The sequence below is a fragment of the Eurosta solidaginis genome, chromosome 4, assembly GCF_040869045.1.
Source record: "Eurosta solidaginis isolate ZX-2024a chromosome 4, ASM4086904v1, whole genome shotgun sequence".
NCBI lineage: Eukaryota > Metazoa > Arthropoda > Insecta > Diptera > Tephritidae > Eurosta > Eurosta solidaginis.
Window position 1 is genome coordinate 268,184,669 of NC_090322.1, and position 27,115 is coordinate 268,211,783.

The window sequence follows — 27,115 nt, forward strand, 5'->3', positions numbered from 1 at the left end:
TGGGACTCCTCCGGGATAATTTCTGGGCGATTTTCGGGATTTGTCCGGGATCCCGTCAGAGTTTTTTCGGGACTTTTTTGGACTATATCGGGATCATTTGCGGACCGTTCAGGAATCAAATCTGGATGGTTTTCGGGATCCGTCCGGGATCCCGTCAGGGTCATTTCGGGACTTTTCGTGACTACTTCGGGATTATTTTGGGACCCTTCCGGCATCATTTCTGGATAGTTTTCGAGATTTGTCCAGGATCCCGTCGGCATCATTTCGTGACTATTTGGTGTCATTTAGGGACACTTCCGGGATCATTTTAGGTCTCTTCGAAACCGGTAATTCAGCACACACGGCCGTGGATTTACGGCAAATTATTCGTAATTAAAATTCGGTATGTTTTATCTTTAATATATCACAGCTTTTTCGTTCTATTTTTAAATGAATCCTGTAACGAACTATTACAACTATAATTACAATTTTTGTAATATTTTAACCAACTAAATACCCGAAAAAGCAACACTGCTTTCATTTAAAAACTTCTTTTTGGTTTTAGCTAATTGTAGTTTCACTCCTTTGTTCTATGAGTAGTAATTCTTTCACCCCTGTCATATCAATTAATTTAACTTAGAAACAAAATGTATTTTTTTTAATTCGAAAAAAGTGTATTGTACTATTCATGTAAGCGTGCCCATCAGCTCAGTTAGTTCTTTTTTTTTACTGTATTAAAAAATAAAATACATTGACAGAAAAAATTTTTAAACAGACAACTTGATAAGCAGGCTAACGTGAATAGCACATATATTTTATTTTCTCCTTGCGGACTGGGCCGCGTGTAAAGGCTAGTTATATTATAAATGGGAAAGTTTGGATGTTAAGATGTTTGGATGTTTGTCCAGACCAGGCATGCTTAACGAACGAAACGATATCATTTCGTTACGATAATCAACGTTCATAAACGAAACGAAGTCACTTCGTTTCGTTTATTAACGTTAAGATCGTCAAATTAACGTTAATTTGGCGTTCTTAACGTTAATAAACGAAACGAAATGACTTCGTTTCGTTTATTAACGTTGATTATCGTAACGAAATGATATCGTTTCGTTCGTTAAGCATGCCTGGTCCAGACGTTTGTCTTTGTGACTCAATAACGCAAGAACGGCTGGACCGATTTGGATGAAATTTTGCACACATATAGCCAATAGTCTAGGAGGATCTACTAGCTATATATTTTTCAAAAGGGGCGTGGTCCCCGCCCCCTAGGAACAGTTATAATTTAATTATTATATTTTTTCGTCTTTGCGACTGAATCACGCCAGAATGGCTACACGGATTTTGATGAAATTTGGAACACAGATAGTAGTCTACTAGCGGAATTTTTTTCGAGCATGGAAAGAGGGGTGGGGGTCCCACGACCCCTTCGAGAAATTATTTTTCATAATTTTTACACATAACTTTACGTATACTGGCCTTCACCAATATCACAGACTCAAGGGGTCAAATAAGTCGAGGGCTTACAAAGTAAGCAGTGACACCCTCCGCCCGCCCCCCTTTATCTAACCCTCTGGTGTAAAATCCATAAATTGTTATAACTCAATCTAAATTTTCTCCTAAATCAATAGTTTTTGGTATCTGGTACATACAGAACGAGATCTAGACAATTTTGGAGGAACGATCAGTGGTCCTCTCCTCTACTCCCGCCATCCGCCCTCCATCAATTGTTTTTATTAGCACGCTTTTATTAGCTTTACCTGTATGTTTCTATCTAACTTTTTATTCGCTCCAATGCGCCTGCTGCCTTATTAACATGGTTTTATAATTAGCTTCACCTTATTTGTAATCCCGTAAGGGTCATATCGAGACCCTTCCGGGTTCATTTCTGGATGGTTTTCGGGATCGGTCCGGGATTACGCCGGGGTAATTTCGGGACTTTTTCGGGACTATTTCGGGATCATTTTGGGACCCTTCCGGGATCATTTCTGTATAGTTTACGGGATCCGTCCGGGATCCCGTCGGGGTTATTTTCGAACATTTTCGGGACTATTCCGGAATCATTTCGGGACTATTTCGCGATCATTTGGGGACCCTTCCGGCATCATTTCTGGATGGTTTTCGGGATCCGTGCGGGATCTCGTCGGGGTCATATGGGGACTTTTTCGGGATCATTTGGGGGCTCTTCCGGCATCATTTCTGGATGGTTTTCGGGATCCGTCCGGGATCTCGTCGGGGTCATTTGGGGACTTTTTCGGGATCATTTTGGGGCTTATCCGGCATCATTTCTGGATGGTTTTCGGGATCCGTCCGGGATCCCGTCGGGGTCATTTCGGGACTTTTTCGCGACTAATACGGGATCATTTGGGAACCCTTTCGGCATCATTTCTGGATGGTTTTCGGGATCCGTTCGGGATCCCGTCGGGGTCGTTTCGGGACTTTTTCGCGACTAATACGGGATCATTTGGGAACCCTTTCGGCATCATTTCTGGATGGTTTTCGGGATCCGTCCGGGATCCCATTAGGGTAATTTCGGGACTATTAGGGGATCATTTGGGAACCTTTCCGGCATCATTTCTGGATAATTTTCGGGATCCGTCCGGGATGCCGACGAGGTCATTTCGGGACTATTTCGGGATCATTTGGGATACCTACCGGCATCATTTCTGGATGGTTTTTGGGATTCGTCCGGGATCCCGTCGTGGTCCTTTCGGGACTTTTTTTCGACTAATACGGGATCATTTGCGGACCCTTTCGGCATCATTTCTGGATAGTTGTCGGGATCCCGTCACGGTCATTTCGAGACTATTAGGGGATCATTTGGGGACCTTTCCGGCATCATTTCTGTATTGTTTTCGGAATCCTTTCGGGATCCCGTCAGGGTCATTTTGGGGTCGTTTCGTGACTTTTTCTGTTTTATTTCGGGATCATTTGGGGACCCTTCCGGCATAATTTCTTGATGGTTTGCCGGATCCATCAGGGTCATTTCGGGACCATTTTGGGATCATTTGGGGGCCCTTCCGAGATCATTTCTGGATCCGTCCGGGATGCCGTAGGAGCCATTTCGGGATTTTTTGTTACTTTTCCGGGATAGTTTTTGGACCCTTCCGGGATCATTTCTGGATCTGTGCGGGATCCCATCTGGGTCATTTCCGGACTATTTCGGGATCATTTTGGGATCCTTCCGGAATCATTTCTGTATGGTTTTCGCGATCCGTCGTTGATTCCCTCGGAGCCATTTCGGAACCTTTTCTGGAGTATGTCGGGGTCATTTGGGGACTTTTTCGGGATCATTTGGGGCTCTTCCGACATCATTTCTGGATGGTTTTCGGGATCCGTGCGGGATCTCGTCGGGGTCATTTGGGGACTTTTTCGGGATCATTTGGGGGCTCTTCCGGCATCATTTCTGGATGGTTTTCGGGATCCGTCCGGGATATCGTCGGGGTCATTTGGGGACTTTTTCGGGATCATTTGGGGGCTCTTCCGGCATCATTTCTGGATGGTTTTCGGGATCCGTCCGGGATCCCATCAGGGTAATTTCGGGACTAATAGGGGATTATTTGTGGACCTTTCCGGCATCATTTCTGGATAATTTTCGGTATCCGTCCGGGATGCCGGCGAGGTCATTTCGGGATTATTTCGGGATCATTTGGGATACCTACCGGCATCATTTCTAGATGGTTTTTGGGATTCGTTCGGGACTTTTTCTCGACTAATACGGGATCATTTGCGGACCCTTTCGGCATAATTTCTGGATAGTTGTCGGGATCCGTTCGGGATCCCGTCACGGTCTTTTCGGAACTATTAGGGGATCATTTGAGGACCTTTCCGGCATCATTTCTGGATAGTTTTTGGAATCCTTTCGGGATCCCGTCAGGGTCATTTCGGGGATTTTTCGGGATAATTTAAGGATGGCTTTCAGGATTCGTCCGGGAACCCGTCAGGGTAATTTCTGGACTTTTCCGAGACTATTTCGGGATCATTTTGGGACCTTCCCAAGATCATTTCTGGATGGATTTTGGGATCAGTCCGGGATGCCGTCAGGGTCATTTTGGGACTATTAGGTGAGCATTTGAGAACCGTTCCGGCATCACTTCTGGATGGTTTTCGGTATCCGTTCAGATTCCCGTCGGAATAATTGCGGGACTTTTTCGGGATCATTGGGGTCTCTTCCGACATCATTTCTGGATGGTTTTTGGGATTCGTCCGGCATCCCGTCGGGGTCATTTCGGGACTTTTTTTCGACTAATACGGGATCATTTGCGGGCCCTTTCGGTATCATTTCTGGATAGTTGTCGAGATCCGTTCGGGATCCCGTCAGGGTCTTTTCGGAACTATTGGGAGATCATTTGAGGTCCTTCCCGGCATCATTTATGGTTAGTTTTCGGGATCCTTTCCGGGTCCCATCAGGGTCATTTCGGGACTTTTTCGGCATCATTTAAGATTGGTTTTCAGGATTCGTCCGGGATCCGTCAGGGTAATTTCTGGACTTTTCCCAGACTATTTCGGGGTAATTTTGGGACCCTCCCAAGATCATTTCTGGATGGATTTCGGGATCTGTCCGGGATGCCGTCAGGGTCATTTTGGGACTATTAGGTGATCATTTGAGGACCTTTTCGGCATCACTTCTGGATGGTTTTCGGTATCCGCTCAGGATCCCGTCGGAATTATTGCGGGACTTTTTTGGGATCATTTGGTGTCCCTTCCGGCATCATTTCTGGATGGTTTTTGGGATTCGTCCGGCATCCCGTCGGGTTCATTTCGGGACTTTTTCTCAACTAATACGGGATCATTTGCGGGCCCTTTCGGCATCATTTCTAGATAGGTGTCGGGATCCGTTCGGGATCCCGTCAGGGTCTTTTCGGAACTATTAGGTGATCATTTGAGGACATTTCCGGCATCATTTCTGGACAGTTTTCGGGATCCTTTCGGGGTCCAGTCAGGGTCATTTCGGGACTTTTTCGGGATCGTTTAGAGATGGCTTTCAAGATTCGTCCGGGACCCGTCAGGGTAATTTCTGAACTTTTCCGAGACTATTTCGGGATAATTTTGGGACCTTCCCAAGATCATTTCTGGATGGATTTTGGGATCAGTCCGGGATGCCGTCAGGGTCATTTTGGTATTAGGTGATCATTTGAGGACCTTTCCGGCATCACTTCTGGATGGTTTTCGGTATCCGATCAGGATCCCCTCGGAATCATTGCGGGACTTTTTCGGGATCATTTGGGGTCCCTCCCAAGATCATTTCTGGATGGATTTCGGGATCTGTCCGGGATCCCGTCAGGGTCATTTAGGGGTGCGTTCGAGATCCCGTCAGGGTCATTTCGGGACTTCTTCGGGACTATATCGGGATCATTTCTGGATGGTTTATGGTATCCGTCCATGACCCCTTAAGGGTCATTTCGGGACTATTAGGTGATCATGTGAGGACCTTTCCGGCATCACTTCTGGATGATTTTCGGTATCCGTTCGGGATCCCGTCGGAATCAATGCGGGACTTTTACGGAATCATTTGGGATTCCTTCCGGCATCATTTCTGGATGGTTTTCGGGATTTGTCCGGGATCCCGTCGGGGTTATTTCGGGACCTTTTCGGGGCTAATACGGGATCATTTGGGGATCCTCTAGGGGTCGTTTCGTGACTTTTTCTGCATTATTTCGGGATCATTTTGGGACCCTTTCGGCATAATTTCTTGATGGTTTGCCGGATCCATCAGGGTCATTTCGGGACCATTTTGGGATCATTTGGGGACCCTTCCTAGATCATTTCTGGATCCGTCCGGGATGCCGTAGGAGCCATTTCGGGATTTTTTGTTACTTTTCCGGGATAGTTTTTGCACCCTTCCGGGATCATTTCTGGATCTGTGCGGGATCCCATCTGGGTCAATTCCGGACTATTTCGGGATCATTTTGGAATCCTTCCGGAAACATTTCTGTATGGTTTTCGCGATCCATCGTGGATCCCCTCGGAGCCATTTCGGAACTTTTTCTGGAGTTAGTCGGGATAATTTAGGGACCCTTCCTGGATATTTTCTGGATGGTTTTTGAGATTCGCCCGGGAGCCCGTCAGGGTCATTTCGGAACTTTTTCGGGATCATTTTGGAACACCTTCAGGATCATTTCTGTGTGGCTCTCTGGATACGTCTAGAATCGTGTCGCTCTCATTTCGGGTTTTTTTGGGACTATTCGGGGAACTTTTGGAGACCCTTTCGGGGCATTTCTGGATGGTTTTCGGGATCCGTCCGCGATAGCGTTGGGGTCATATCGTAGCTTTTTCTGGATAATTTCGGGATCATTTGGGATCCTATCAGGTTATCAGCTCATTTAGTTCTTTTTTTTACTCAATTACAAAAATAAAATGCATTAGACAAAAAACAAAATTTTAAACAGATAATAAGCAGGCTAACGCGAATATACGGGGCTATTTAAAATTTTCCTTGCGGACGGGGCCGCGGGTAAAGGCTAGTTTATGAAATAAATCGTTATATTCTTCGAGTATTTTCTTCTGTTTTCAATTGGATTTCGCACTCTTTGAATTTATCGTTAGATTCCTAAGCACGTCAACTTCATCTTTAACCTGTATTAACTCGAGAAGTGTTTTTGTTTAATGCAAAAAGATAAAATTAATACATGAACGAAAATAGCAAATCTTTGGTTGCATTATGAATATGGACGATATTTTCTATCAGTTCTTCATTAGGCTGTTGTATTGTTTGAATTTCATTTTCTTACTGATGAACCTTCAACTTCAGGTCCTTTCGTGCAGCATCTGATTGTATAAGGTCTTCTTTCGTTTGATAGAGCTGTCAACGAAGTTCAGAATAACGTACAGAACCAGCTTGAACAGGACCCAGTGATACACCATCATCACCAATTTCAGCAAGTGTATTTTCCAACCGACGAATTTCATGCTTCAGTTTACTGAGCTCTTGTTACATGTTAGATTTTTCTTCTATGAGTAATATAATCTGTAAAATATCAAATTTAAAATAACTTTTTTTAAGTAAAACTCAATTGCACTAAATACTTTTTAATCAGATTTAAAACACTTTTTTATAATCGAAATTAGCTGTACTTGACGAACTAAGAGATGGACAGTCTCCATGCCAAGTTGACTCAAGAGTAGTGCTCGAATTATAATAGCTTGAAGTGATTCCCCCAAGCACATTATTTGTCGTATATAATCTTGCTTGGCAACACAATTTACTGCACAACATAGTACAAGCTGTAATAAACGCTCGAGCTCACAAACAGGACCTCTATGCCAGGAATTGTCCGGCGAACCCAGTTCTTAAGGAAAAATGCCCAGAACTCACAGAAGAGGAAGCACACTCCCTGGCTCAACTTCGATCTGAATACTGTAACATGTTAAACTATCCAGTTTCAACCCCGACATTAATAGTGTATGTCCTGCTTGCAGTGTTTCCCTACATGACACCAAACATCTCTTTAATTGCAATGTGGAACCAACGCCTCTAACACCCCTTTCACTCTGCTCCACCCATGTTGAAACTGCAAGTTTCCTAGGACTGCCGTTAGAGTATACTGATGACAATTTGTGAGTGGTGGCAACTATTAAAAGGGGCGATGCACTTTTAACACAAGAACAAGCAATTTCGACCCAATCTGGACAAAGCAGTAGAAGTTTCTACAATTAAACATTTTTTTAAATTACTGTTCGTCACTTTTATTGCTTGATACCACACGTATACAAGTTTTCTTTCTGTATTCGCTTGATAGCCAAATTTGCATTGACAAACTGAATTTCGGCACTCGATATTTTCGGGCTCCTTTTCATCGAATCATTGAGTTGATCGCGTAGAGAAATCGTTAATAACTAAAAAACTAATAATTTAAATTTTTTACAGATTTAGATAGTTTTAATTGAACAACAACGTAAAGGAACCCAGGAGTACCGCTTCTTCGAACACCTTATAAAAATTGTTGTCATCTTTATTAGAATAACGAATAATTACAAGAGGGACGACTGCTAATATACTTCCAAATATATCGTGAGGTGGCAGAGAACGCGCCTTGACCCCTCTATCATTGATCCGAAGGCGAAAAAACCATATTTTGAGTCTATCCAAAGATATTCCCGAAGCCCCGAAAAATTACCCATAGCATTTGCGCAGCACACCTATATGCATGAGCGGGCTTCGGCAGCGCTTATAAAATAATACCCCTGCTCGTGCAACACCTGTTTGGGGTCAATATTAAAGCCGTGCAAAACCCCTTTCTACACAATTTTTTTTATGTGAACAACATGTCGTTTGACGCCTCTTCCGATATTCTTGGACGAGTATTAGCAGTCCACCCCTGTTTTAAATTGTTACACTTAATATTTACATATAACAAAGAGCACATAAATTTCTATTCTATGCATAAGGGGAATGTATTCCAGCGTAAGCGGCGTAGATGGTAATCTTCCCGCAGGTACAATTGTTTGAACAAACTACGGTAAAGGTCTAGTTGAGGGGTCGACTGCTAATACGTGAGACAGGTGTCAAAAGACGCGTATTGACCTCCACAACAATAATCCGGCAACTAGGAGGATCTCTCTACCAATTCGTATTTATATTTATCGTTAAATCACTGTGCACTCATCACTAGAATTACCTGCGTTAATTTCTTGGAATCAGCAGCACTTGTTTTTTCCTTGTAGATTCCTTTAAAATATTTTTTATGCATTTATTCCACATGTAATTTTTTTGTAAATAAATAATTTGTATTATTTACAAATAGAAATTGACATTTAAATGTCAAAATATCTATTAAAAATCACCATTCAATAGGGGGACTCATGATAGCATATAAACTTATAAGGTGTAAAATTATATCCATTTACACACGCGGTTATATGAACGCACCTAGTAATACTCTTGATAAACTTGATTGTTTTTCAGCTGTATTATTTCCAAAAAAATTTTTTTGATTGTTATACAAATTAAAAAATACCAAGATTAAGTGAAAAATCAAAACTAAAACGCCTTTACTTGCTGATGTTGGAGATTTTTGATGAAAATGCCGTCTGTAATGTCTGCAAGGTTGCATTCCTTTGAGTTTACCGCGTTTACACAATGAAATGTGCGCGTAAATTTATACAAATTGTGTAAATGATTTTTCATACAAAATTTGACAGCTCGTGCGTAAACTAGATAAATTTATACGTTTACACACTTTATAAGGCATTTATACGGTTACATGAGTCCCCCTAATCTATTGCTGTCTGTCATAAATTACGATACGTTACTGAACGTACCTCATAATACCAATATTGCCATACGTACGATCAGTCACGTAATCTTTATTCGTACGATTGCCGTTTCGATCGCGGAAAACGTAATTCGGGCCCAGACTTCTATCTGGATTTATCTGGCTCAAGACATCGCAAACTTCAAGCTGTATAGTTTATTTTGTATCTGTGCTCTTGTCTTTTTTGAAAAATAAATTGTCTAATATTGTGAAAGATAGTTTTATTTTTGAAATAAGTAGTGAAGTGAATTCATTGAGTGTGCTAATTAAAGAAATTAAATTAATTTCAGTTGTTTTAGTTAAATATTTAATATAAAAACTAATTTTTTATTAATTTTCATATACACACACTTACTTACATACAATTGATTTGCCGAGTGGTTTTGCATTGCATTTTGTTGTTGCTGTTGATAGGCATCAGTTTTAATAGTGTAATTGTTTTTATTTTTGATTTTGCGCGCATACTTCATTTCTCTTTCTTAGTGTCACAGCTGTTTGCGCGGTTTGTTCAGTGTTATCACAGTGAATCTCAAACTGCTCATACAGTGCATCGCTATCTAACAGCTTCCAAACTGTTTTATTTTTTTTATATTTTTTCTATATAACCCGCTGTGCTATTTTTCAATTAATCAATTTACTCTAACTATTTTATTAATTTCTTTTTTCCGTCTCTTTATTTTCACTAAAATGTCTTGCCTATATGCGAACTGCTTGATAAAAAGTGATTCCCTGGGTGACTTTAATCTCCCGCATGTATTATGGACCATATCTGACCAGGATATTGTACATATTTCTTCAAACCTGTCCAACAACGAAGTTTTAGCTGAAATAGCTGAACTTTGCCTTAAACAGATAAATATAATTCCTAACATGTTCGGGAGGACCCTTGATTTGGTATTTGTTGACGATACAAATGTACTCTAAGCCGGGGTGAACCTCTTACTGTACCTGAAGACCCTTACCATCCTTCCCTGGAAATAGCATACGAATTCGAAAGAAATTCTCCCAGTAGCAATGCTACTAAATACGACTCTAGTTTCAGATTTCAATTTGCGAAGGCTAATTTTAGTAAACTTAATCAAACTTTATCCCCAGTGGCTTTGCCCAAATATGGTGTAGATATTGACAAAAATGTTTCTGACTTTTATACCACCATTTACGGTATTTTGGAAAAACACGTACCTAAGCGAAAACATGTGTCTACCGAATCAGTCCAAATATGGTTCACTAAAGAGCTGAAGTCCTTAAAAAACAGAAAATCGCGCTTCTTCAAGTTATACAAAAGGTCGGGCTCTCACTCCGATTACTTGCATTACTCTATTTTGCGTCATAAATATTTTGAATTAAACAAAAATTGCTATGATACGTACATCTGTAAGATGAAAAGGAAAATAATTTGCAATCCGAAAGCTTTCTATGACTTCGTGAACTCTAAACGTAGGGTTAAAGGGTTTCTTTCTGCTTTAAAATACCAGGGTGATTTGTCTAGCGACGATCAAGATATTGCTAACTTCTTTTCACAATTTTTCAAGTCCAACTATTCCACTGAATTTAATACTTTTTCAAATGAATATCCATTTCAGCTTAACTCACTTAACACAATTAATATTCCAGAAATATATCCGGATGAAGTGTTTCATTTAACGTCTTTGAAAGAATCTTACAAGTACGGTCCTGATTTAATTCCCACTTGTTTTCTTAAAAAATGCGCTGAACAAATTTATCAGCCTCTAACTGATTTATTCAATATGTCCCTAAAAAGTGGAGTCTTTCCTTCTGCTTGGAAGGAATATTTTCTCATACCCCTTCACAAAAGTGGTAGTAGGTCGTGTGTAGAGAACTATCGAGCAATAGCAAAGTTGTTTGAAGCTATCGTTACCAATCAGCTAACATTTTCCATTTCTACTTTGATTGCAGAACCGCAACACGGATTCTGTAAAGGCAAATCTACCATTACTAATCTACTTGAATTCACAACTCATGTTTCTAAGGGATTTAGAGAAAATCTTCACACAGATGTCATTTATACTGATTTCAGTAAAGCATTTGACAAAGTATCCCACTCCTTACTTATCTACAAGCTAGATCGGCTTGGCTTCCAACCTGGTCTCACCCAGTGGATCTCGTCGTATCTCTGCGGTCGAACGCAAAAAGTTATTTTTAAAAATACTTTTTCAAATGTCATCGATGTTCCCTCTGGCGTCCCACAAGGCAGCCACCTTGGTCCAATTCTGTTCTTGCTATTTATAAATGATATCTGTACCACTATAAAATATTCCAAAATCTTAATGTATGCTGATGATGTAAAACTTTTTAGGTTCTATGCATCTATCGAAGAACGTCCCTTGCTCCAAGCGGATCTAAACTGCCTAGTTACTTGGTGCAACGTAAATTCAATGCCGCTGAACCTCAATAAATGCAAACTCATATGCCTATCTCGAAAATCTTTGCCAGCAGCCTCTTACGTAATTAATAATTTTTGTCTGCTATCAGTAAACTATTTTGAGGATTTGGGAGTCACGATAGATGCTAAACTTAGATTCAACCTTCATATTAATGCTACTGTCAATAAGGCTAGAGGTGTTCTTTCATTCGTGAAACGGTGGTCCAAAGAGTTTAGTGACCCTTATGTAACTCAAGCTCTTTTCATCACTTTAGTTAGACCGATACTAGAATACGAATCAATAGTCTGGAATCCACAATATCGAGTTCATGCAGATAGACTTGAATCAATACAAAAGCAATTTCTACTTTTCTCTTTAAGGAATTTTCAGTGGGACTCTGCGTATAATCTTCCACCTTATACTAGTCGGTTGAAGCTTATCAATCTTCCAACTCTTGCAAGTCGTAGAGAAATGCTAGGCGTTATATTTATGGCTAAACTCCTGAATGGACTGATTTCTAGTCCAATTCTTTTGAACGAAGTAAATTTTAAAGTCCAATCACGGGTGTCAAGACATTACAAACCTCTTCTTTTGAGGCAGTGTAGAACTAATTTCGAATCAAATGAACCTTTTCGGCGTTTGTGTCATGATTTTAACACACATTCTAATTCATTTGATATAACGGATTCACCTTTTTTAACTTCTTAACTCTTAACAAAAAAAAAAAAAAAACAAATCAAATAAATTAAAAATGTTCACTTATTTAACAATGTAGTATGTGTTTAGGCCCAATGCCTAACTTTCACTTGATTGACGGCGCCCCTCCCTAATGTTTTAATATTTCCAGCCACCCACACTCACGCCGCATTTGTGTGCATGCATGCACATGCATGCATTGCGTACACGTGCATGTGTGTATGCAGGTTGTCAGCACCCATGCACGTATACGTAAGGGTGGTTGTGTGTGTGGTTTTTTCCCCTCCTTAATACCAGAGGACCTTTTCGCGGCTTAGCGGTTGCCATCAACGGCACAACCGGCCTCTTTTTCGATCGACCGCCAACCAGCACACATCGCCGAGTATCACCGTCATCATTTTTACACTCAAAGGTAATATTGTATCCTTATATATATTTCCCTACACTCTAATTAAAACACTATTATAACGAGGAAATCCTCTTTGCGTTTTGTTCTTTTACTTTCTTTCGAGAGCACTATCAACCCGAGATCGACCCGTGTGCGCCTACCCACTGCCGGTTCCAGACGCACTCAGGCCGAACATTGGTCCTCCTCACCAGGAACTAAAAGCGCCTCTTTATATATACAGTCCACAACACAGCACATTTGCCTACTACTAAATTTGCACGAATTGCCACAAAAAATCATCAAAAGTTTTATTTGTCACAGCATAGTCCAGCAGAACCACCAAAAAGTTGGAAGTTTGATACTATACACGACATTATCAGCCGCCGGAGCCACAACCATCACATCAATTTTTCCACAAAAACAAAGTAAGTTCATATTTCTTGCCACTTTTTTTTTGAGTGTTGTTTTTTGCAAAGTAAAGAAAAAAACCCCGTGTAGTGCGCGAAAAATTAAAAATAAAAGTGAAAACAGTGAAGTGATTTAGTGAGCACCAATTTATTTTTCTAATTTCAAAGGTTAAATCACTCGGTTTGTTAGCCTTTATTTTCAGTCCTTGTGATTATCTGGTCCATCCCCCCACCAGTGGTAAGGTTTTCCAGACACAACACAAGGAAGAGGGTAACCTAACCTCACTTTCCGCACCATACTAAATAGGTTTTTGTTGTTGTTTCTTTTGGACTTCACAAACACGAAATTAAGTTCAATTTAATTAATTAATCCGGTGCTCACTTCACTTTTTAAACACTTTTTACACTTTTTTTGGCGTTTTTTTACAATATCGCACGCATTTTTTCACTTCTTCAAAATACACCCATTATTTGTGGAGGTGGCGAGTGGTCCCCTTTTGTTGTTGCCGCTGAGACAAAAATTTATACATTAAATCTTTTGCTGTTTTCGCTGCTGTGACAAAAAGTCCAAAAATAAATCCTTTTTGTTGTCCCTGTTGTGACAAAAAAGTCCATAAAATAAACCCTTTTCGTTGTCGCTACCAAGACAAAAAGTCTGCAATAAAGAAAATAAATAATAAACTCGAAGTTCAATAGTTTTTATTTAGGGCTGGGCAGGCATATTAACTCAGAAGAGTTCTATTTTTCTAATCGGAAATTTTCTCGTTAATAAACGTAAATAAAACAATGGAAACCTACATCCGTTTAGCAGAATCAATCGCAGAGTTTGATAAAGATTACAGCCTTATTCCGGAGAGCGACCATAGCAAACACACCCTTGCAATACAGCAGGAAGAGTTGCGGCTCTTGTGGAAGAAGGTAAAGTCTGCGTTTGATTCGCTATTGGGATCTGATGAGGTGTCAGCGGATGACGTTATGGCGATCAGAAAGAAGCAAAAGGCAGCATACGCAATCTACGTGCGATGTTCAGCGTCTATATCTGCTGAGGCAGAAAAATACAAGAAGGATGAAAAGAACGTCAACCCTGAGCAAGAACCTCATGCGCATAAAATTCGCCTCCCTGCTTGCGACACGGAAGTTTTTAAAGGGGATTATCTGTCTTGGCCAACTTTTCGCGACCTTTTCACGGCAATTTATATAAACAATTCCAGCTTGAAAGGGGTGGAAAAGTTATTCCATCTCAACAACAAAACGCAGGGCGAAGCAAAAGATATCGTTAAAAAATGCCCCCTCACAAATGAAGGTTTCGAGATGGCCTGGAAAAACTTGTGTGAAAGATACGAAAACAAACGTATCTTAGTTAACACACAACTAAAAATTTTATTTAACTTAAAAAAGGTAGAAAGTGAGTGTGGCAGTTCAATAAAAAAGCTGCAAAATGATATAAATAATTGTATTTCGTCCCTCAAATGCCACAAAATTGACACTTCCAATTGGGATGCAATCCTGACTTATCTCTGCTCAACCAAGCTACCAGAGAGCACGTTGGCTCTATGGGAGCAAAGTATAGACCATAAAATGGACATATCCAAGTGGGAGGATATGGATAAATTCCTGTCTAATCGGTTTCAGACACTTGAAACAGTGTCTGGTTTTACAGGGCATGCCACTTCGAAAGTGCAAAAACCAAACGCGTCGCGACAATCAACAGAACCCCCTACGAAAAGACTTGGTGCCTTTCAAACAAAGGTATCCAGACCGACGTCAAAGGCAATGTGTAAAATGTGCAAGTCCGCAGAGCACAGATTACGAAACTGTTCACGCTTTTGCGAGTTAACCCCTCCAGAAAGGATTAAATTCATAAAATCTACAAGTGGTTGTCTGAATTGTCTATCCCCAGGACACACAGTGACCAGATGCACCAGTTCCTACAACTGCAATACGTGCCACTCTCGTCACCATACGCTCCTGCATGCGGATACCCTGCAGAAAAACACCACCTACAACCCGCCCCAAAACTCCTACGATAATAGGCCCTCTACTTCTAGACAGGCATTAGCGAGACAGGAAACAGAAAACCCAGGTTCAAACGGGAACAAAAATGTGACATCCTGTCATACGAATCCCAGCACAGGTGTGCTATTAGGAACTGCTCGCGTACACATTCACCATAATGGTACCGACTTCTCCGCGCGGGCATTAATTGATTCAGGGTCTGAATGTTCCTTTATAACTGAAAGACTGAAACGCAGAATCAATTTGCCAGCGAGGAAAATGCATGCCCAAGTTTCAGGCATCACAAATGCGGTGTCAGCTCAGGTGAAAGAGGCATCCAAAATTGAATTACGTTCACCAGTGGATGCTTGCTTCAGCCTGACTACACCCGTTCTAGTCCTAGCCAAACTCACTGGGAATCTTCCATCCTGCCATATCAATGCCATGACTATGCAGGCATTCCCAGACTTGGTGTTGGCAGACAAGAGGTTCTACATCAACGAAGACGTAGACCTCATACTTGGAGGAGACATATTATACTGAGAAATTATACTGAGCGGTCTGAAAAAGAATGTACTAAATACACTTTTGGCCCAAGAGACAGTGTTCGGTTGGATACTAACCGGTCGCATCGAAGCACCGAGTCCAACGAAGAGCATCATGTCATTGGACAACAAATTAAAAGCTTTCTGGGAGATAGAAAATGTTCCCAAAAATAAAATGCTTAATGAAGAAGAAAGGTATTGTGAACAATTATTCAAGGACACAACAAAACGTGATGAAAGTGGAAGATATACAGTCTCGCTACCATTCAGGCAGGATTACCCTGAGAATATTAAATTAGGACCGTCCCTAAAGCGCGCATGTTCACAATTCTTCAGAAATGAGGGGCGATTACTGAAAACCCAAGATTTAGGAAAAGAGTATGTTCGGGTGTTGTCAGAATACGAAACACTTGGACATATGAGAAAAATTAAGAATAATATACCATCCGACGATTCGGATAATTATTTCCTGCCCCACCACGCCGTTGTAAAGGCGGAAAGTACCACTACCAAGGTGCGCGTCGTCTTCAACGCGTCAAGTCCGACGGCAAATGGCATTAGTCTAAACGACATACTCCACCCAGGTCCAGTACTCCAAGCAGACTTGCCTATTTTAATTCTACGTTGGAGACTTTACCGCTTTGTCTTTAATAGCGACATAGAAAAGATGTATAGGCAGATTTGGGTGACCGATAATCACGCCAAATTTCAAAGAATTGTCCATCGAACATCCCCCAACGAACCCATCAGTCTTTACGAACTAAAGACTGTCACATTTGGTGTAAACTGCGCCCCCTACCTCGCGATACGGTCACTTCTACAATTGGCTGATGATGTAGAAAATACGCACCCAATAGCATCGGGTATATTACGAGAAAGTATGTATGTCGACGACGTTTTATCTGGAGGACATACAATAGCGTCAACCATCAGAGCAAGAAACGAGATTCGCGAAGCATTACACTCAGCTGGCTTTCCATTGCGCAAGTGGACATCAAATTGTGAGGAAATCCTTCAGGATATCCCCAAAACGGATCTGCTCAGCGAGGACTTCCTAGCGTTTGAAGAGGCTAGCTCTGTGAAGGCACTCGGAATACGATGGAACGCGCATTCAGACATGTTTTACTTCACCGCAGGAGCTTTAGAGAGTGGCGAGAACATCACCAAACGCGTAATCCTATCCGCTATAGCCAAACTTTTCGACCCTTTAGGCTGGCTTGCACCAGTGGTCATAGTGGCAAAAATACTAATGCAGCATATCTTGTTAGAGGGCACCGGGTGGGACGAACCTGTCTCCCCAACTACCTTAGAACGGTGGGAAAATTTCACCCAACACTATAACGAAATAGATAACATTAGGATACCGCGATGGGTAAATTTTACGCCCGAGGACGACATCGAAATACATGGTTTTTGCGATGCATCGGAAAAGGCATATGCAGCAGCTATATACATGCGCGTAAAAAGGGACGATAAAATTTTCACAAATCTCTTGCTAGCCAAAACCCGAGTAGCCCCAGTGAAAACCATCTCGCTACCACGTTTAGAACTATGCGGCGCCGTGCTGCTTGCAGAAATCATGGAATCAATATTCCGAAACATTCATCTGGGACCAGCAAAAGTTCACCTCTGGACGGATTCAACCATCGTACTCGCATGGATAAGAAAGCCGCCCTGTTCCTGGTCAACCTTCGTCGCACACCGAATCACTAAGATCATCGATATGGTCGGTAGCAAGGACTGGCTTCACGTGGACTCGGAATCTAATCCAGCGGGTCTAGGAAGCAGAGGCCTACTTGCATCAGAGTTGGTCAACAATTCGTTGTGGTGGCAGGGACCTTCTTGGCTGCAAGAAAACAATTCCCACTGGCCAGCACAAGAGACCGACTACAAAACGTCAATTGAGGAGAAGAGGGCACAAGCATATGCCACGACAAGGGTAAATCAGGTAGATATTCTCGACCGTTTTTCAAATTTACCCAGGGCTTTGAAGGTTCTATCCTATGTTAGGAGGTTTTATAAAAGAACTCACCCAAAAACTAAAGCAATGTTCCACGAAAGGTCGTGTATAATCTCAGCCGATGAGATTAAGGCAACGACTCAAGCATTAATACGAGTCTGCCAGAAACAATTTTACGGGACAGAATATTTAAAATTAAAAAATAGGGAACCTATCGATCGCAAGAGTGAAATACTGTCCCTAAACCCATATATCGACAAAGATGATATTATTAGAACAGGGGGGCGTCTAGGGGCGTCAAAAGACATGTCATACAACGAGCGTCATCCGATCATCTTGCCTTACAATTGCAGGCTGTCTCGCCTTACAGTTATGATGGCTCATCATGACTCCCTTCATGGCGAGAACCAGCTCATGCTCCGTCTCATCCGAACCCAATACTGGATACCGAATGTCAAGACCATGATCAGAGCCGTCATCCACAATTGCAAAACCTGCATTATTTATCGAAAGCAGGCACAGTCCCAACTTATGGGTACCCTTCCCTGCGAACGGACTACTTTTACCCGCGCGTTCACCAATACCGGGGTAGACTTTGCGGGGCCTTTCGACATCAAAAGCTACCGCGGTAGAGGATGTCGACTGTCAAAAGGCTACGTATGCCTTTTTGTCTGTTTCTCCACTAAGGCCATTCACTTAGAGGCCACTAGTGACCTCAGCACCCCATGCTTTCTCGCAGCCTTCTCGCGTTTTATCGCTAGAAGAGGATGTCCGAAAAACATCTACTCCGACAATGGTACGAACTTTGTCGGAGCTTCCAGATCTCTACGATCGGAATTCAAAGCCTTCCTAGCAGAAAGCCGAGACAAAACAGTCTCCAGGTATTGCCACCAAGCACTAACTTGGCATTTTATTCCCGCCGGCGCTCCACATATGGGCGGCCTGTGGGAAGCGGGAGTGAAGAGCTTCAAAAGCCACTTCAAAAAGGTCGCGTCTCTCCATAAATACACCATAGAGGAGTTCCAAACCCTTTTGTGCAGAATTGAGGCGTGCCTCAACTCGCGCCCTCTCAGTCCAGGGTCGAATGATCCAACGGACCTGGAACCACTAACCCCAGGACATTTCCTAACGGGCAGCCATCTTCTGGCGCCGCCAGAACCGGATGTGAACGAAAGCCCGGCCTCCATAATAAACAGATGGCAGAAGCTCAAGGCCCTCCATCAAACCTTCTGCCTTCGTTGGAAAACTGAATACCTTTCCGCACTTCAAAAACGAGTGAAGTGGAAACAGTCAAAGCAAAATCTTAAAGTGGATAATCTAGTTGTCATCAAAGAGGACAACTTATCTCCCAACGAATGGAGGTTCGGTAGAGTCATCAACGTACACCCCGGCGAAGATAACCGAGTACGTGTAGTCGACCTCATAGATTGTGAGAGGACCAAGAGCCTCTCTTAACAATCCCCCCGTTCCTCCACATCCCGCCTTTCAAAAAATATCTTCACTTTGCTCATGTTAATAAACTTTGATCATGAAGTAACTAAAAATAACAACAAACCCCACAGCGAATTTGATACCAAAAGCTACCTATATGTACACCAAATTCCTGGCAAATTGATTTATACATAAAACGTACCATAACTGCACAACCAAAGCATAAAATACATCGGATCATAAAAATATACGTATCGGGCTTGGACTAAATAATTTTTGATATACCCATCCGGGTACTCCGTGCATTAGCAGATATGTGCAGGAGCGCAACGCATACTTGGGACTATATTCGCATATGTACCTGCCATGTCCCTTGAAGATATAATGGAGTGGCTCCCAATAATTGTAGTTTTCATCACAGTCGGAAATGTATGTCCGAGATGCGCTACATAAGCGTGCACTAATGAACGTTTTAAACGCAGGTCCTACATGAGGGACAATTGTCGATTTTCCTCCCGTTGGGATTGACAAAGACATAACAAGTCTTGTTCCAGTAACAATTTCCTGAAAAATAAAAGAAAAATTAATAATATAAACTAATACCATAAATGGTTAATTATAATCAAATCATCAATATTAAAATTTACTTACCATGTTTAGCCATTGATCACCATCATTGTCCAACCACGCGTAAAAATGAAAAGAATGAAGCAATCTACCGTTTGCTTCAATTCTGTGGAATTTACGTTATATACATATGTATGTATCAATGTCCGCGAGTATTTTTGCCTTTGCCGCTGGTATGCTTATACCAGGGCGCGGACTTTAAATAATGAAAATGTTGGTAGTGGTAGATTTTTCCAATGTGCCAAAAATACTGCCATAAAACCACCGACATGTTCTCTTACTTTAAACTTTATTTTCGTTCAGAATTGTGCACACAAACTGATGAAAATAGAGCAGGACACAATATATGCGTGCGCATTCACTACATTCGTTTAATAACAAAAATTCATTTCTTGTTTAAAGTTGTTCACAAATTTTTCAAAAATTGACTGATTTTAATCAGTACCCCTCCTAATGTGAGTTGGGTGGGCTTGACAATTAGACACTTTAAAATGATCGCAGTATACGCTTTCAGCGCGAAAATACTGAAATATTGGCAGAAACTAAGTCTTGGTGGCAGAAGTAGTAGAAGTAGTAGAAAATGAAAAATGGGTCAGAAAAGTTACTAAATCTACCAATGCGGTAAGGTCCGTGCACTGACTGTCCATATACTTACACCAACGTATGTACACATATATGCCGAGTTTAAATGCACATTATATTAGGGATATAAAACGATGCAAACGGGTACCCAAAAACCCGTTTCCGGAAAAATCGGTACCGGAGCCATATACCCTTCGGGAACCGTGGCGTTTGCTAAAGGCCATCAATGAAACAGGACTATAAGCGTACTTGGGGAAAAGTTGAAGAAATAAGCGAAGGGTAATAAAAAAAAAAAAAAAAAAAAATGATTCATTCTACAAATTTTTCTCTTCGTCCAAAACGAAGATCTTTTTATTTTTTCTTTACATAGCATACAATTTGCTGTCCAAACATTTTTTTGTGGCGGGCAGGGAAGTTGTTGGTTTTTAGCATCAACAACACAAATAACAGCGACTCAAAAGAACTCACGCTACACACTTTCTACCCGGTTCGGTACCAGAATGTGCGAACCGAAAATCCTAAATGCTAATTTTTCTGCAGCATTAGTGTGCCCGTGGCTAACTAAAACGCTACCGGGTGACACAAAATAAACAAAATAAGGCACTAAAGACCCAGGCACATAACGTGCGGGGAAAGAGGCCATGCACATAATGCGCGTTACATATAAATATTTTTTTTTATGCAGCGACAGATGTTTATGCACGCCCTAATAAAAGTTCCCAAATCTCAATAGTACAATTAGGGACCACTCGCCCCTGCATCTCGAGAATGACTCGACCCAGTCAAACATATTGCACTTCTTTCAGGAAAATGGGTCGTTTTGCCGCTTTGAAACGTAATGCTGCCACGAACGCAGCGCGTTATTCATCGGAATGGCGAGTGTGTCTTGAGCGACACCCTATCCGCTTGTGCCCAACCTTTCGGGTGAAAAGGCCAGAAGAGCGCCTCTACGTAACCATTCGCGAAAGCTACTGCGGAAATTGTCTGGCGCCTGATCACCGCTCTAACGCGTGCCCAAGCCAAGGGCGATGCAAACGGTGCGGCGAGAAGCACCACACGATGCTGCACATCGCCTCGATCGACGAAGAGGAGCAGCTATTACGAGAAGCCCGCTTCAAGCCATGGAGCGTCCAAGTGGAAGAGGAGCTAGATTCACCCCGAGAGCGGATAGACGACTCAATCTCTTTATATGCGTCGGACGCTGGAACGGAGACTGGACCTCTTCGTCCACCCCGAAACCGAGATTCCAGCCGAACCGGAGCGGAGACGCGGTCTCTTCGCCCGACCATACCCCTTACAGCCAAATCATTTCGACCACTTCTGCAGCACGAGAGGAAACGGCTCCAACAAGGGGCAGCGACAGCACAGCGCCATACATATAACGGCCGAGCGGAGACCCGGTCTCTTCGCCGGCAAACCAGGAACCCCCAACGCAAACGATATTCGCGCAACCGCAGAGCGGAGACAAGGCTTCTTCGCCTGCACCAACGACATCAGCCACAAGATCGAAGCCACGGATGCAACCCGCTGCAGCTCACCACAGTGTCCGCCTTTCGCTCAGGGCTCGTAGCCCTACATTCAGCGGCCACCGCCACCATGATACCAACGGTAGCGATCACACCCACAGCGGTCGTGAAGATAGAAGCTGGGGGGCGGCTACACCTCGTCCGTGCCTTAATCGACGGATGCTCCCCCACCACCGTGATCGCAGATGAGCTCGCCCGGGAGCTCCAACTCCCTACCAGCACCATTGGCGGGCAAGCAGGATGCCTACTACGCATACGAGGAAGACACGGTCAAAATAAACGAATTGCAACCCATGCGGCGGTCGTGTCCAATTTTCGGCGAATGGCCCCCACGACCAGCGTCGACAGCGCCATCGCATCCCCGTATGCACATCTCCGTCTTGCGGATCCGCAGTTCCATGCATCCGCGCCGATCCGCCTCATCCTAGGAACAGATGTATATGCGGAGATAATATTACCAGGGATTCTGCCCACCACGTTTGGCCCTTTGCTGGCTCAGAGTACCATCTTCGGTTGGGTACTCTCGGGCACAACCAAGGCCTAACATGAAAATGTTCGGTAACGACCGAAATACAGGAATTTTTACACTTTTTATTCTTTTTTTATTTATTTTTTATTGAATTTCTGTTGTACACATTCGCAAGAGGTGTGCATTGTGACTTCGTACAAGTGAAAAATCTTTCTATCCCCCCATTGCCATACCTACGTGGCAAATCATAGCTGACAGGGAGGACGGCTGTCGCGAAGGGTCAGAGAATGGAAGAAAGGTTTCTTTTTCTTGTGTTCGACGTTATTAAATTGAAGTGCCATGAATTGCGCATTTTGTTTCAAATCAGCTTTTCCTTTAAATTTGTATACAGAAAATCAAACTACAGATTAATACTCACTCGCTGTTCACTATTGTGAACGTTTTATCAAAAATTCGCCACTTGTATGAATTCACAATGGAGGTGTGCGTTTAAAATCCTGTATCATTACAATAAGTTATTTTTTATTGAATTTTCTTCATACAAAATTCTATGCTTGTTCATTTCCCATGAATTTGTAATAAACGGCAAGAAATATGAACATATATATCTTTTTACTTTTTTGCAATCCCTAGCTCTAGGCAAACATGGCTCAGGCTTCTAACCAAGACGGGAAAGTGGCGAATGACCGAGGCATCCGCAACCAAGCCCGCACACTACGCAACTCATCGTGCGTGCTGCCAAGCCGGCGGACTGGCCGTCGTTAGGTTAAGTTAGTTATAAGTTTTTTATTTTTTTGTTCCTCTTCTTTACGGTCGGTGATCCTTGGAGGACTGTGAGGTTGCGTACCGCAAGGGGGGCGGCATGTTTAGGCCCAATGCCTAACTTTCACTTGATTGACGGCGCCCCTCCCTAATGTTTTAATATTTCCAGCCACCCACACACGCCGCATTTGTGTGCATGCATGCGTTGCGTACACGTGCATGTGTGTGTGCAGGTTGTCAGCACCCATGCACGTATACGTAAGGGTGGTTGTGTGTGTGGTTTTTTCCCCTCCTTAATACCAGAGGACCTTTTCGCGGCTTAGCGGTTGCCATGAACGGCACAACCGGCCTCTTTTTCGATCGACCGCCAACCAGCACACATCGCCGAGTATCCCCGTCATCATTTTTACACTCAAAGGTAATATTGTATCCTTATATATATTTCCCTACACTCTAATTAAAACACTATTATAACGAGGAAATCCTCTTTGCGTTTTGTTCTTTTACTTTCTTTCGAGAGCACTATCAACCCGAGATCGACCCGTGTGCGCCTACCCACTGCCGGTTCCAGACGCACTCAGGCCGAACAGTATGTATATGTATAATTTCTAACTGTTATGTATAGTACTCAGCTGATGATTTTTATTCTGTAGCTGAGCAGTTTTAGATCTCGACGCTTAATAAACCTCCGCCTATCAACGACTCGGCAATAACAAATCCGTGCGTCATGCGGATGCGCCCCTCGCGCCGGTCGGGCGAGCTTTGGAGGGTATTAATCCGTTGGGTATTATTATTATTATAAATCGTTGTTGTTGCATTTACATGCAAAATTATTTATCTGGCTCGGGATTTTGCCACCGGATGATAGCTATTATATTGTGGTTCTTGTATTTTTCGTATACAAACCTATCAAGATTTAAAATGAATGTAGTGTAATTATTTTCTGGGGGGTTAAAAATTAATTTTCAGACTTAGGCTGGGTTTTTCATAGCGAGTTTAAACTCCAGTTAAAGTTAACTAGAGTTTAACCCTGCCACTTATGTTGAGATGAGCAGCAAAATTTTATGGTATCGCACAAAGTGGCAAAGTTTAACTCTAGTAACTTTAACTGGAGTTTAAACTCGCACTTAAAAACCAGGTATTAAAGTTTAAATTTTTGGGGTTTCGATAGTGTTGGGAACTATCGAGTTATTCGATAGTTCAATAATTTTCATTCATTCGATAGTCATTTCAAATTTGTTCATTACTATTTTATTGAACTACTAGTTTTGGTATGAATGATTCGCTCATTACTATTGTTACGAATTTACTGCAAATCCTCTTATTTGCAATCCTCTGCTAAGATCGAATCACTAAACTGTTGAATAAATAACTCCAATATTGAATGATGGAAAAATGGCCTTTATTAAGTACTTCACAATAACACTTATACTTTGCTACTCGCTGGCTTAATAACCAAACTGATTGATAACTCAAATGAAAATCTACTATTGGCCGCCAGATCGCGTGCTTAATCAAACTGATTGATAGCTCAACTCAAACTGAATTACTTCTTACTCGCCTGCCCCGCTTTTATAGTTTACGCTGCATACTTCTAGGCTCTTCGATTTCCAGAAGTTACTAGTTAGTTCGGCTACAAAATCGCCAGCCACAACTACGTGCACAAATTATTGCTCTCTCTTGTGACAACTCAGATGTGCTTGTGCATTGCCGCTCCGATGCTCGTATACGTACATATGTGTAGACGCAATTTTTTATTCGTTTTTGTAGATACATAATGATTGAATTATTGATGTGAATGTTTGTAGTTTACAGTCTCTCGCGCATACATAGGCGTATAAGTAAATGCATCTGTGTGTGACATCTTTCGGCTGCCTTATATATGTGTATACATGATTTGATTATTGACGTAAATACTGCTTATCGTGGCCTTGGCATCGCCTTAGTGATGGTATAACTTAGTGATGTTAATATCCGTGACACTGCCCTCCACCTAAGTCTGATCGTCCCGATAAGACAAATCTCCCGATCTAAACGTTGCCAGCCTTTCCAAATGGACCACTTTCATTTTGGTTCGTGGTTTACCGATGGTTTGTATGCGGTACACTACATCGTTGATCCGTTTTACAACTTTGTATGGGCCTTCCCAATTACACTGCAATTTCGGGGACAAACCTTTTTTTCGTTGCGGGTTGTATAACAGCACCAAATCTCCTTCCTGAAAACCTTCTGAATTAATTGCTTTATCATATCTGGCTTTCATCTTGTCACTCATAATCTTTGTTCGTTGCCTTATCAGATCATGTATTTCTCTTAGCTCTTCTTCCAAATCACTAGTGGATTTCCTGACATTTCTCTCCGCATTGGCATCTATCCCAAACTTCAAATCAGCTGGCAGTCTAAGGCCATTGCCAAAAATTACTTTTGCAGGGGTTTGGCCCGTTGTCTCATGCACTGCTGATCGGTAAGCCATCAAGAATAATGGTATGTGGGTATCCCATTCTTTATGGTACTTGTCCACTACTTTCCTTAAGTGCTCCTCCAATGTTCTATTGAATCGTTCTACCATACCATCGGATTGAGGATGCAATGCAGTTGTCCATGTTTTTCGAATGCCCAATGACTTACACATTTCCTGGAACACAGCTGATTCGAAATTCCTACCTTGGTCAGAATGTAACTCCATTGGTACACCATACCTTGCAACCCAATTGTTTATAAACACTTCTGCTACCGTTTCCGCTTCTTGATTTGGGATTGGGTATACCTCTGGCCATTTGCTGAAATAATCCATAACTACCAGTACATATTTGTTTCCGCCGTTGCTAGTAGGAAATGGACCGGCGACATCCATAGCGATCCTTTCAAATGGCGCACCTGAGTTATATTGCTTCATCTGGCCATGACTTCGTGTTCTGGGCCCTTTCGCTCTGCTGCAAACCTCGCAGTTCGCAATCCACTCAGTGACCGACTGACGGCAACCAACCCAATAGAATCTCTGTTTAATCTTCTCGAGCGTCTTCGTGATTCCAAGATGACCTCCGCTTGGACCATTATGCAGCTCGCTGAGCACATCAGGAATCCTCTTTCTTGGAACAACAATCAGTTTATTATCGTATTTACCATCCTCACTCTCCCATACTCGATGAAGGCAACCGGATATCAATTCTAAACTGTTCCACTGTGCCCAATATGACTTTGCAATGGGACTCTCTGCTGACATCTCTTCTCTGTTTGGTCTTTCATTTCGTTCGAGCCCTTGCATAACACGTGACAGATCTGCATCTTCTAGCTGGCACTTTTTTAGCTGTTCCTTGTCCCATTCATCTGTACATGTTATAGTCATTAGCCGGACGTCTATAATGTCTTCTTTAGCCTCGGCTTTTGAACAGTGCTTGCATTCCAAACTACATGGTCTTCGTGACATTGCATCGGCATTTCCATGGGTACTACCTTTTCGATGCTCGATGGAAAAGTTATAGCTTTGTAGTCGCTCGATCCAACGTGCCAATTGTCCTTCCGGATTACGGAACTGCAGTAGCCAATTTAAAGCTGCGTGATCTGTCCTGACACGGAATCGCTGGCCGTAGAGGTATTTGTGAAAATGTTTAACGCACTCTACCAATGCCAACAGCTCTCTCCGCGTAACGCAGTAGTTCCTCTCTGGTTTTCCAATCGAACGGCTGTAATATGCAACTACCTTCTCCTGTCCATCGACCAGTTGTGATAAAACGCCTCCTATAGCATATCCACTCGCATCTGTATCTAGAATAAATGTTGCTCCTGGAATCGGATATGCTAACATTGGGGCAGTGCACAAACGCTCCTTCAATGTTTGGAAAGCCACTTCTTGCTCCTTCTTCCATTCAAAAGCTTTATTTTTTCTTGTAAGCTCATGAAGGCTATGGGCTACGCTGGAAAAATTTTGTACAAATCGGCGGTAATATGTGCACAGCCCAAGGAAACTTCTTAATTCATGTAGGTTCTGTGGTCTTGGCCAATCCTTTACAGCCTCTATCTTTTCGTTCGCAGTGCAGATGCCCTCTGTCGTTACCTTGTGACCCAAATAATTTACTTCCTTTTTAAACAGCGCACACTTTTTGGGACTTA

The 27,115-nt window shown here is 42.3% G+C and overlaps 1 long non-coding RNA gene across 1 annotated transcript in view; it reads right to left on the reverse strand.

Annotated features, from left to right (window-relative positions):
• Nucleotides 1–6,543: 6,543 nt before the first annotated feature.
• Nucleotides 6,544–27,115, reverse strand: part of LOC137251444 (uncharacterized) — a 124,479-nt gene continuing 103,907 nt past the window's right edge. Inside the window, exon 2 of the long non-coding RNA XR_010953247.1 lies at nt 6,544–6,946. This is a non-coding gene — a long non-coding RNA (uncharacterized lncRNA). The remainder of the gene's footprint in view (nt 6,947–27,115) is intronic.